At 39.4% G+C, this 13865-nt stretch overlaps 1 protein-coding gene across 1 annotated transcript in view; it reads right to left on the bottom strand.

Annotated features, from left to right (window-relative positions):
• Positions 1 to 8353: 8353 nt before the first annotated feature.
• apln (apelin) overlaps positions 8354 to 13865 on the bottom strand; it is a 29698-nt gene continuing 24186 nt past the window's right edge. The window contains exon 3 of the mRNA XM_004545745.5: positions 8354 to 12690. The gene's annotated coding sequence lies outside the window, so the exon portion shown is untranslated. The remainder of the gene's footprint in view (positions 12691 to 13865) is intronic.

Below are 13865 nucleotides of genomic sequence, written 5' to 3'. Positions count from 1 at the left end.
AAGCCATTCAGCATCTACATCAGCAGTCAGGTGCCAGATGTTGTCGGTCTTTGAGCGTCCATGTGGTGAGGAGATTTGGAACATCGACGCCTCGTCTGTGGTCACATGGTGGCCCATGAGGCAGAGCGATGCCTTCCTCTCAGCCTTCAGAGACCCAGCCCCTTAACTACCCCTAACAAGGTAATAACACCGCATGTATCCCCTGATCAGCAGCAAATTGTTTCTTTAGCAGCGTTGAGTGAGAGGGGAAGAGGAGCGTGCTGACGTGGAACTCATCAACGATCTCTTTAAAGCCCAGGATGTGTCTTTAGATAATCTGTGCCATGTGCACAGCTGATAAACATGTTGTTTTGGGGTGACACCCGTACGATCTGCTTACTCACATCCTGACACTGAGCACGCTGGGTGTAGTCGTGTATGTAATATGTTTTCTTTTTTTTGTTTTCTTTTTAATGGTTGCTAAGAAAAAAACTTCAAGGACAAATGGATGTTTTTGATTCTTGTTTGAAGCCGTTGTTGTTAGAGCTATAACTTGCAGGAAGGCACAAGGAAGTTTAAAGGGTACGAGAACCCTTCCTGTAGAAAGTCACTGCTCACTGAAAGCTTTCAGGGTCCTTTTAACATGAAAGCACGACACGATAGCTTCTTGCAGCTTTGCCAGGTCACATAGATTCCTTTAAGGTGTTTACCACTTTGTACATGACAGCCAAGCTTTCACTAATGCATCTATATCGCTTCACAGACACCTTTGTGTTCATGTAAGCGCCATTAAGAAAAGCTATCAGGGAGATTTGTGAAAGGTCAGGAGATGTCCTTTTGGCCCCCAAACAGGACACTAGAAGAAAGGCTTTATATCCAAAGACTGTCAGTCATCAAAGTGTAACGCTCTAATGATGGGAAAGTTATGACCCTCATTATATTACCCTATGGGCCAGTGCACTTGCTTTGTTTCTGGCTTATGAGCTAAAGATAATGTGTCTAATCTGAACAGTGTATGTAGAATAATCCGGTATGAAGTCTTGGCTCATTGACAAAGAACTGAAGTGAAGAGAAAGGTGCAAATTCACTTGACACCGTTCCAACATCTTGTTTTCCTGGTTGAGGTTTTAAAAGAGCAGGGGAAGTTCAAAATTAGAGAAAATCCCAAACATGTGTCCATTCGAGGGGGAAGTCTTGGCAGCTCGCATAGTCGATTCTTTTTTCTCTGTCACTTCCATCCCAGTCTTGCGTTTCTCTACCAGCTGCCTGCCTCCTTGCCCTGTGTTTGTGCTTGCTTTGTTTTTATGACCACTCCAGTGATCCGTCGCCACTGCAGAGCTGCTGGTGTCAACACAGCTGAGGTGCATTACGCGGCCTGGAGTTCCTGCCTCTTACCTGGCTCCAGGCGTTGTTTTTGTGTGTGTTCACTTGAGACGTAAAAGCAGTTTTATGCATGCACTTTCTCTTGGTCCACATACACAGGGTTTGGGCCTGTGTATGTTTTGGGTTAGCCCCACTTCTGGCCAGCCAGGTATGGCCTTTTGAAAGGCGTCATGTTTATGAAATCTATATATACATGTTTCATATAGGGTTATATCATGGACTGGTTTGTATGTACCCATTTTCTACTCTACCTACACGCTCAAAGTGCCTTGTACAACATGCCTCATTCACCCATTCATGCCTATTCATGCAACCACCTGTTTCTATGCTTAATTGCTTTCTAGCTAACATGGAAACTATAGTGTTAAGTATCGTGCTCAAGGATATTTTGGGATTGAACTACCAACCTTCCAATTAGTGGATGACCTGCTCTACCTGGCTACATCCACCCCATGTATGCAACACAACGGGGTTATTTGTGGTGGTGTAGTGCTGAGCTGTCTCACCTTACAGCAAGAAAAGTGTGAGATAAAATTTACTGGACGTCGCAGGAGTTTGCTGAGCTTCTCAAGTATTTTTAAACCAAGTTTAGATGTGAAATATAAGCTGGCACGCTGGCTTTTCTCTTTTCACTTTCATAACCCAATTTTAATGTTCTTAATTTGTGTGACAGAGTTGTCTCTTAGTTTTTGTTGAATCAGTGTCGTGTCACAAGAGCCTCTCTGTCCATAGCTTTCAAGCATTAAAATCAAAGGTTCTTAATATTTTGACAAAAAGCATGACTTCTTTTTGCCATTTTTGCCAGACGCCCGGAGTAATGAGTGTGTTGGCTGATAAGTGATCTTGCATCCGGTAGCACATCATTTTCCTGTCCTTTACATAGCTGGATAGCAAGTGAGCACTTGCAGACATTTAATGCTAGCTGACAGTAAATAATAGTCCCGTGGTTATACTTAAGAGCACGCCATATATCTTAATCGTCTTAATGTCCTAACATTAGCTAACATAGCATGGTAGCTGAAGGGAAGACTGTGAGCTGTGGTGATTACTTTATATTACATTTATCTTAAGCTTTGATATGCAATAATTTGATTATTTAACACTTTTTATGAAATTGTAATGGCCTTTTTTGCTACGTGGTGACATTCTGTAGTGGAGCAGCATGACTTTTTTCTGGATCAGAATGGTTTTTCAGGCAAGGTTGGTCAACATAAATACTCAACACGTTTCACATTATTAGGTACACATTGCTAGTAGTGGTTTGGGCCTCTTTTGCCTTCAGAACTACCTCGAATGTTTGTGGTGTAAATTCAACAAGGTGCTGGAAACATTCAACAGAGATTTTGCTCCATGATGACATGTTGTAGATTTATCAGCTCCACATGATAGGAATCACCTTATTGAATGACATCCCACAGGTGCTTCATTGGATTGAAATTTGGTAAACACTGAGGCCATTTGAGTACAGTGAACTTGTCATGATCAACAAACCAGTTTGAGATGATTTGAGCTTCATGACACGGCATGGTATCCTCCATAACATCCAAATGTTGCAGCTGAAATCAAAACTTGTCACTCCGGACAAAGTTTGTCCAATCTTCTATTGTTCAAAATCTGTTGCCTTCCTATCATCTCTTCTGGTCTCTGACACCAACATGACTTAAGACCATCCCTTGGAAACATTAGAGATGGTTGTGTAGCTTTCTGATGCTTAATTTGAACTTGAACACCCGGTTGTCTTGACTTTGTCTATATGCCTGCATACATAGGGTGTCTGACTAATTAGATATTTACAGCCTGTGTTACCTTACTTAGAAGCATTTTCCTGTAACTTTTGGCTTTTTGATAAACAAAAATGTATTATACTTTAAAAATAGTTTTTAAAAAACGCTGTCCCTTTTAACAAAACATATAGTTTGGGCTGGATCAAGTGACCCTGAATCCTCCTTTAGGTATGGAGCAATATGCCTAGGCTGCTGGGGGTTCCCATGATGCACTTCTTCACTGCATTTCTTCTTCACTCACCTTTTTTTCCACTCACTGTGTGTTTTTACACCACTCTGCATTTCATTATTACTTATTGTTAATCTTTGGGTCTCATCCACAGTGTGTCCTTATCCTGTCTTCCTCCCATCATCCCCAACCAATCACGACAGATGGCTGTCCCTCCCTGAGCCTGGTTCTGCCAGAGGTTTCTTCCTGTTAAAAGGGAGTTTATCCTTCCCACTGTTGCCAAATGCTTGCTCATAGGGTGTCATCCAAATGTTGGGGTTTTCTCTCTATTATTGTAGGGTTGCTATTTTACACTTTAAAACACCTTGATGTGACTGTTGTTGTGATTTGGTGATATATAAATAAAATTGGACGTGAAATGAATTGATGATTGATGATTTTCCTTTAGGAAAAAGCACCTTTTTTTAAACTTTATTAATGCAGTAGCGTTGTTGATTATCTCAAACTGGCATTAATTAAGTCCTATTTATTTAAATACTGCTTTACTACTCTAATATTACTTCTTAATATCATTTTGAAGTACAGTTCTCACAGTTTTGTCAGTTGTGTGGCTTTGAATAGCTTGAGGAGTACCACTCCCTAAAACTCTTGGCTTAGACACTGCATACCTCCCTTTGAATCATGGAGTTATTGCTACGTAACGACAGAATAACATTTATAAAAGTAATCAAAACACTTTGCAACACCTGTTTGTTACATATGTGCTTAATTTGCAATCACAGTCTGCACAGCCTCTATAATGTGAGTCTGTGGATTCCAGGTGGTTGAGAGACTGCAGAGAGCTGGGTAATGTCCACGAGTGTGGGTTTGTCAGCGGTTCTGTGGGCTATGTTGGTGGTACTGTGGGAGAGCCAACTGCAATAAAGGTTTTTATGATGTGGTAGAAGTTGATGGGACTCTGCCAAGAGCAATCCAGATGTTACTTGCAAAGTCTGTTTCTATGGTATACATACTGTACATCGGGGTACAGAAGGCACAGAGCACTACACATTTCCAGTGTGTTTTTTATCTAGCTGAGGAGAGGCTGTCAACAATTTGAAGAACCTCACGAAAGTTTGGAACTGTGTCTGACACTCATTATCCACAGTGGCTCACCCATCATTTTGAAAGTTTTGTGCTTTTCTCACAACAAATCCCAACATGCAGTCTCAGTGTCTCCTTCACCCACTCTCTCTGTCCCAGCAGTGTACTGGTGGCTGGCAGGCAGTGACACACATTGAGGCAGCGTCACTGGAGCCACTCTCATTCATAGACCTTGAACTCTTTAGAGGGACGTCTGGCCTCGCTGTAATGCCCCACCAGCGCTGGACCTCACTGCCCGGCCACAAGCTGTAACTCTATAGCCTCATTGTCACGCTCCATATCCTCCTGGTGACCCCGAGCCCAATTATACAGCTGACCCAGGCTTGATGACATAACCTTGGGCGTCTTTTGGGGTCTATTGGGACTCAGTGGGGCACCCCATGTCTATCATGACATGTCAGCTCTATGCGTTAACCAGACACTTCCCTGAGTGGTCCCAGTGGGAGTTAGGGGAGGAAGAATGGCTCCCAAGCAAAGCCCAGTGCATTTCATCAAATAGCCTCCCCAAGGAGTGTTTTTTGGATTAAATATATGATGAAAAAGCATTGTGTGTAAAAGCATGTCTAAAAGTATAAACAGAACAAACCAAGAATCTGAATGTTTGGAGACACTATGTCCTGAATTTTTAATTCTTACTGTCAAGAATTCAGAGCTGGAGGAGCCTCCCTTGCATGTAGATATGACACATGTGCACGTTGATCTCATTGCATTTACACATATCCATACTCTCCATGCATGCTCAGCAGCTGTGATGCATTAATGTTCTCCATGCTTAGCATGCACTATAAACTCTGGGAAGGCTACCTGTCACCAATGAAGTGTTCCTCACTGGATGAAGAGTGGATTAACATTTCCAAAGGCGTACTGTAGAGAATAAATTTCTATACGCGATTCAGCTGAAGTGAAAGGCTAACGGTCATAGCTGTCAAACAAGCATGATGGTTTTTACACAAGTAACTGAGCTGACTTAAAACACTCAAAAAGTGTGAGTAAATCAAAGTTGGCCGAGCAGTTCTGTAAATGAGATGGCTGTTTCTGAGCGTCTAGTTATGAATTAAGTTGAGGTTCAGATTCAGACTCTGATTTTGAGATTTTAATTGTAGTTAGTTCTGTGTTTCCCTGTCTTCTTGTTCAGTGTGTTTTCCAATTCTTTGGCATTTGTCTTGATTATTTCTGGTTTGTCTTTTCAGGTTACTTTTCTTTTGTGTCTTGCATTAGTTTTAGTACTTGATTAAATGATTTACCTGTCTTGCTCATCACCTGCTTCCCATCGTTTATCAGTTCCCTCTCTCTATATGAAGACCTGGGTTCTCTCGCCACACAGCTCTTCATGATATTTTCACTAAATGCCAACAGTGCATGTGTGTAATTACTTGACTAGAAATAACTGCTGCTGTTGCTGGTTGCTTAAGCTGTTGCATTTATTTGCATTTTATTAATGTACCCACCCATTAGCTAAAAGAGAAACAGCTGACTTCCCTGTAAACTGATGCAGTTCTGTGATACTTTGATGCTGAAAATTCATTAACTATTTAACTAAATAAATGAAATATGAGCTATTGTATGTAGGGTGTTAGAACAGACAGGCATAGAAGCACATATTACCAGAGTAATGCATGAACAGACGTGTACATATTAATCTGTAAGCCGTGAAGGCTGTTTATTCTAGCACTAGTAGTAGTAGTAGAAGTGCCACACAGCTGCATTTTTAAAGAACTGTTTGAATATTGAAAAATGTGGCTCACTATGTGAAACATAACAGTATTTATACAGACGGTGGTTAACCACTTTTATTTTGACTCTCTTTTCTTCCCCTTTACCTTTAGGCTTGCGATTAGTGTAACTTGAAATCAGTTACCAGAAAAATCTCCAGTACCAAGTGTACATTTCTGGCATCCTGTTGCATGGATAACCCTCAAATGTGTTTAATACTGTCTTGAGTTACTCATCTAAAAATAAGATCAATTCAACCTGCATTCATGCTCTAGTGATTATTTTACCTGTAAAAACTGCAAATTTCCAGAATTTATTTACATCTGATCGCCTCTGTTTGTCACAGTACTGCACCGAGAAGTAAGCAGAACTTTTAAAAACTTTTTAAGGTAACCAATTGCCTTATTTAAAAGTCAAATAACTTAAAAGTTGAAGCTTATCAGAACTCCAACATTTTGATTACATTCGACATGTACCTTTTGACTAAAATAAAAGTAAAATATTTAATAATTAAATAAACTAATATTGAATAACTAGAACTTAAAGTTTTCACTCATTTCTCCCATGGAAATAAGATGACATAACTTAAAAGGAATGACTACAACAGAGTGACTTTTTTAGTTTAGCAAAACTTAATATTTATTGTCCACTTTTGTAATCCTTTACAATTAAACAAAGGTCAAACATCAACTTTAAAAACGTGAAAAAGTCAAATGATTGCCTCAATTGCATTGAGTACTACTAAATTAAACCTCTTAAGTACATTTGTTCAGTTCAAAAATATTTTCTTGGCCTCCACAAATAACACACTTCATTGTTAATATTCAACAAATATTAAAATCAATCATTTTACAAAGATTATTAAATACTAAAGGCAATATGTACTTTTGAATATCAAAATAGCAGATTTGATTAATTAATTAATTACACTATAAACTGTTGAAACTTGAAAATTTTAAAATGTTCATATACCGCTGTCCTGGTTCTGGTATTTTTCAATACCTGCATGGTTAACATTCAAAAATGAAATAAACAATAACAAAAAACAAAACAAGATACAGTGATCCAGCTGCTTGAGTCTCTAAGTTAGCTAACAGTTTACCAGCATCCAGTCTAGTGTACTCTGAATGAATACAGTATTGTTCAGTTCCTTGGGATTATTGCAGTAGTAGGTCCAAACACGACCAAGAAGTTCATCAGCAGTTCTTGGGAGACTTCCACAAAGTTCCTATGAATGATTTTCACAGACTGGTAATGAACTGAGTTGTTCATGGATCACTATAGCCAGTGCCACAGTATCTTCTAAAATCTACCCCATCAGACTCGTGCTGAATGAATGGGAGCAGTAAATTCATTCTTTCAATGTTTAAATATTTCAAAAATCAAAAAAGTAATAAAAAGTATTTTTGAGTAGCAGGTAATTAATATGCAAAATAGTTAAAAATAATAAGTTAAACTAACTCAAATGAAAAAAGAAATGTTAGCTGATCTTGTGTTATTTGAGTTAGTAGGACTATTCTTAAAAAATTAAGTTTACATTACTTAATTATTTCATTACTTTGAGTGTTAAGGTTTGCAGTGTGCTTCTTCTACAATTATTTGCATGATGGCTTCTGTCTGATTTTTTGCATCATATAAGTGACTGCTGGAGCTACAAAGCCAATAAACATAATTTATGTGGTGCTAGGAACCGTCATTTCAGTTTGATTGTCAGTTGACCACCAGTGTTATGCAGATTGAAATATCTCAATGAATACTCAATGGTATTATGTAAAAAGGGGGCTATGAAATTCATAGAAGTCTGTGTGGGTTCTCTGTAACAGTTACATCAGCTTCAGATTTTCATATTTTAAAGAAATATTTCAACAATAATTTGAAGTATTTCATTACTATTAGAGAAAGGATATCCACAAGCACCAGATATGACAAGAATCTAAAGTTTTTACTTATTTTGAAAATATTTACCCTTACAAGATTAGTCGATGGGAACATTTTGTACAGGAGTTTAAATTTGTCAGAGGATGAAGTCTGCTAATTTTGGTGAGTAACTGACTTTTCATCCAGCGTCCAATAACAGACATATCTGGATAACACAGCTGTGTCTAAATCCCTGGGTGTCGACTCTTTGTCTTATTTCGTCAATGTGAAGTTTTCCTTTAAAAAAAAAGCACAGGACACAGTCTTTTTCTTAAAATAAGATTTTTAATATTACTTATTATCATAAAGATATATTTACACACTTTACAGAAATAGAAAATAAAAACACAAAGCTACGCATGAAAGGAAAAATAAAATAAGTACTCCAAGAGCTAAAGCTTATCTTTTATAAATTAGAAACCAAAAGTTCAAATATGTACACAGTATTTCAACCATTTCTGATACACTTGTTTTATTTATTTATTTATTTATTTATGTCATTTATTTTTGCCCAGTTCAACATCAAAACAGAGACAGGGACTGTACATTTGGCCTGGTGAGTAATATGAGCACACACCATAAACAGGATATAAGTTTCAGGAGTAATACATCGTCTTTCAAATGGTATCTGCTTGAGACCTAGTAACACTGTTGCGATGGTGTGTAAGCCTACACACTGCGTTTCTCCTAAGGTTGTTCTGAACGTAGCTGATTTTTGACACAGTGGTTACATAGATGGAGAACGTGTCGCAATCAAGGCAGGAGGGGCCTGTGCTATTTTGGGTGTAGGAAGTCTCATTTTGAGGCTCCAAGATAATGACAGATCGTAGTCATTTCTCACGGGAGATAAAATCTAGTTATCCTTTGGATTGCCCAGCCGGTGGAAAAACTGTGAATGCATTGGATTGAATATCAGCCACTCGATCCTGCAGACACCCACTCTGAAGGCCAACATGATACAGTTTGATGGGCTAAGGTAAAATCATGGAATGTGCTGTCTGCCACTTCCACAACGAGTGAAATGTTTGGTTCAGTGTAGAGGAATCTTAGGTTTAAAAAAATAAAAACCGTGTGTTTTTTCTGCAATCTTTTTGTGCATGAGTGTGTGTGTCGGGGCAGGGCGGTTTGTGTCGATAGCTATTGGAGATCAATGGCTAAGCTCGTATTTTAAAACCTGTTTCTAGCTTATTCTCATTTCCACCAGTAACACACATCTATCTCTCTGCTCATCCCCACTCCTTACACACTCCCAGCCAAATGCATTTGGACGAAAATAACTAAACACAGAGGGGGCAAGTTCTCAGAACAAACATTTTTCTACCAGGAAAACATGCTAACAAGTGCATAGGAACATTACTCAGGCCTTGTGATGGTCACAGAGAAGAGGAACTGGAGAGGAAACATTGAGAGGATAGGAATCGTTTCTCTTGTGTAAGCCTTGCTGGAAAAGACCATTAAGGAAAATGGTTTTGCTCCCCGAGCATAATGTATTGGTTTACCATTTCAGTTTGAGCCTAGACGTGCTTGTCCTTCCACACCACAAGGCCCATTAACCTGATGTGCAGGGGAGGGCTGTGGGCTATGATCTACAAGAAAAGAATGCCTGAAAGCTTTCACGTGTCCACGACATATTGTGCTGCAGACTACTTTTCTATTTTGTTACATCCACAAAAGATACAGCTTCTCACACTGTATTCAAAAAAGTAAGCTTTGGACAACCAGCTAGACAAGAATCAGACAAAAAAAAAAAAAAATGTCACAATACACTGGAAAACCATTCCATACCAAGAGAGTCTTGTTTTCAGGGTGTATTTTTCCAGCAGCATAATGGAATTGCAAAAGTGCAGCCTTGCAAACCCATGCAGAGAAGTCTTGGAGCAAAGCCACGTCTATTTGTTGGGACTCATTGACATCGGAGGCTTTGGATCAGTGGGATATTTGGCTTTTGATTTTTGTCTTTTTTGGATTCAACTGATAACCAGGCCGAGATTTAAAAAGGGTTCTGTACATAAACATTGGTTTGCTCTGGTCTCTGAAAGGGCAGCGTGGCTGGTGCGAATGGTGAGGATACATTCATGAAAAACAGTGCGGATACAGACGTTGCTCGGCTCTGTAACAATAACTTCTGAGATGGGGAAACATTGATTTGAACCCCGTGTCATGACCCAGTCTACTTCCAGCATCCCAACTCCTGTGGCTTTGAACTTTCATCCTCAGCTCATATCTCCTTACTATCATCCCCAATAATACATGAGACATCCTGAGCAAAGCTGTCTCACTCCCGAGGAGCATTAATGAAATCTACATCTCTGTCTGAGAGGGTATGAAAAAATAATGGTGGAACTGAAATTATTACACTTCACAGTGCCCTAGGATTTAATACATTTTTAATCAAGGTGAGCTTGGCTGGGTGGATTACCACTGTGATGTTAGATGCTCTCTTAATAAAAGCATCTCACGCTGGGACTGAGAAGTCTCTGCATTTTATTATAATATTTGCATGAGACATGGCGAGAGGGGAAAAGTGTTGGAAATCTAGGTTAATCAGTTGCCAGTTGCTTATGTGGTCAAAACTGATTTGAAAGAAATGAGTTTGCTGATTGAACTGGAGCAGATTAAAGAAAACAAAAGCAATTAGCAAGTTGCTCTGCACAGCTAATACACAACAACAAAGGATTGTAAGGTGTCTTTTTCTACAGGTCACAGTCCTAATATGTTACATGGTTACACACTGAATCAGCAGGGGGTTCGGAAATTGCAAAGGGGGAAGGGTGCAGTTTCTGTCTAAGCCAATTTAACAATGAGCTCAGACTAAGTGGCCCTGGCCAACCTTGGGGAGATCCATCTGAGAAAGATTAACTCTAGGATTTAATGAGTGTAATGATCAAAGCCGTGACCACCTGTGCTGTGGAAAGGCAGACCAGGAAGGCAACTGTACCCAACATAATGTAGGGAAAGGATCGTGACTAAGTGACTGAATCGGAATAAATCATGGCTATATTGATGTATACATACGAGGGAGAGTAAAGATACAATATACGAAAATATGCTCATATACGTTTTAAATGTATTGTATGTTTGTGTCTTGTTAAATAAATGCACAAAATAGACTGCTCTAGTACAAGCCTCTATCACAGCACCCTGAGAAAAAAAGAAATCAAACTATAACACAGAAATAAACATAAACAGTAATATATTCCAGTATGATGGAAAGGCATAGCATTTTTGTCAGTGAAAGATATCGGTCAAAGGGTCAAACCAGCCATATGCTGAATGTTAAAACAGCCAGAGCACTAGTGGTAGGCTGATCACGGCGGCATATTAACTGAGCTCTTTTTGGTCTAATTTAACTTGTCCTCCTTGTGTTGGATTTCTCTTTGCAGAAATTTAAAATGCATAATGTGTCAGTGTATCAAGACTTCAAACAAGAGGTAATGTGTTTCTGGTTTTCGCCCTAACCTTTCATTGCTTCGCTCCTGGCAGCATTGTGGAGAAGGTTATTATTTGGCACTTCATTAAAAGGCAAGGCGGCCTGTCGGTGGAGCAGACCGCCACTGCCAGTTAACAGTCGTGTAGAGCAGCTGCACGGGGGCAGCGGTGTGGTGAGAAGGCTGGGGATTGGGGACAGGATTGGGATTTGGGGTCAAAGGACTCATCCAAGGTGGGACATGTTACAGAGCACGCCCGTAAACCCCGCCTCCCAAGGTGTTAATGAGTTCAGAAACACCAGAATAGCTTTGGATTAAAGAATCTCCTAAATGAAGGACTTATTCTGTCACTTTACTAGATTGTTTTGATAGTATGTGCTCTCTTTTTAGTCCGTCTTTGCTTTGCATGTGGACGTACTGTCATAAGGAGGTACAAAGCACCATTAATAATGATAATTAAGTGATGATAGTGATGTTATTAAGTTGTGACGCTTTTGCTCGTCCGTTTCAAACAAAACCTTTTTATTCCTTTTTCGCATCAGACATCCAGAGTATCACAAGCGAACTTAATATTTGCCAACTATTAAAACTGACACTGCCCCGTCTGCATGATCAGCGCCCTCACCCGACGGTAAAGCCGTTAAATAGCTACACAGCAATGAAATCAGCGGCTGCAGGAACCTTGGATCCGAGACGTGGGAATACCGCATCGTGGAGAAGGGACAGATGCTTTAGGATTCAGATTGTTTTGACCAGGCTCCCTCTCCACCACATGTCATGCAAAGTGTGTGAGACACTCAGGGAGATTGCTATGATTGGGCTCTATTAAGCAAATAATAAGAAAATTGAAAAGAAAAAAAAAACACTTGGGAGAAGACAGAGATAGATAAGTAGTCAGGGAGAGAGAGAGAGAGAAAGAGAGACAGAGAAATAGAGTCTGATAGCTCGGGCTCAATACCCCCCACCCCCCCTTCCCTGCCCCCAGTTCCTCCTAGAGCTGAGGGTGAGCGGCTTGTCCTGATTTTTTTTGTGGACAGAGTTGCTTGAAGAACCAGCAGGTGCTATGGACATCACTCTTCAGGCTGGGCAAGCGTAGGCCCTTCATTGCAAGGCCCCCCAAGGCAAAGGAAGAGCATAGAAATCAGAACCTGGGGGAGGGCGCTCAAAGCAGTGCCTGCAAAACAGGAAGACGACACAGAAAAGAAAGTTCATGAGCCCCTGCCGTCTGTTTTTCCTGAAAACCATTCAGTCATGCAGACATTAACTTAAGACTATTGTAACATTTTGCCTCAGTTTATGCAGCCAGTGAAGATGAATGCACAAAAAATATTGAGTGATTAACCAATTTCTTTTTTAGTTTTTGTTTTATTTTGAAGGGATAATTCACTGCGACCCAGGGTTACTTTCATTTTCCACTTATTTGACGTTTTCAGTTCAGTGTTAGTTTACTCTGAGGCCTTTTGATTAGGATCATTTTAAGGGTGTTTGTCAGGGGTAAGATATCACACCACTTCGTGGAGGCAGTTGTCTCTCCGCCACGTTTACATTCCAGTCTCAGTAAACACGCACCAAGGACTCAACATGTTTGCTGTGTTGGGAGATTTGACCAAACTGATAATTGACTAAAATTTAATATTTTTTATATTATTATAGTCTGGTTTACAAATATACAATGTCATTTAAATTACTATTTCCTCATATAAAAACATATATGTCTAATAGATTTATTTAACGAAACTATGCTTTGACATCTGGTTTAAATTTGTAATATTTTGTATTTATGTTCTATGATAACGATGCTATGAACAATGCTGTTAACAGTGTGCGCTAACTGTTAAAATCATTTTTAATTTTCAGTTTTACTATTCTGTAAATGCAGTATTGCTAATGTATTATTATTAGCAAAATATAGGCTCCGTAATTTTGGCATTAAATCCATCCATCTATTCATCAAACCTAATCGTTTTCTGTTGCTAGTACTAATATTATTCTGCCCTCACTAGGGTGTAAAGCTGGTTTCTAGCTTGGCAGATAGCTAACAGGTCCACAATAAACATCCAGGAGTCAGCGGATACGTTTTAGATGTTTACTGTTGAAGCACTGTAAAACTGGTACAGAAACAAAAATAAAATATTACATTTCTGCTGTAATTGAATTTTCTTTACAACATCAAACATTAAGCCATGCACTACAATGTATATAACACATAAACACAAACTTATCCAAACCCTTTCACTGGTTATCAGGCTCACGCATTTAGCGATTAGCTTAATGCTAACATTACATGGGAAATCCCATAGACGGGCTAACGTGTTAGCATCGCGGCCGTTTTTCCTCACAAAAGAAAGT

The sequence above is a fragment of the Maylandia zebra genome, linkage group LG2, assembly GCF_041146795.1.
Source record: "Maylandia zebra isolate NMK-2024a linkage group LG2, Mzebra_GT3a, whole genome shotgun sequence".
NCBI lineage: Eukaryota > Metazoa > Chordata > Actinopteri > Cichliformes > Cichlidae > Maylandia > Maylandia zebra.
This window is presented reverse-complemented; position numbering and strand designations above follow the sequence as displayed.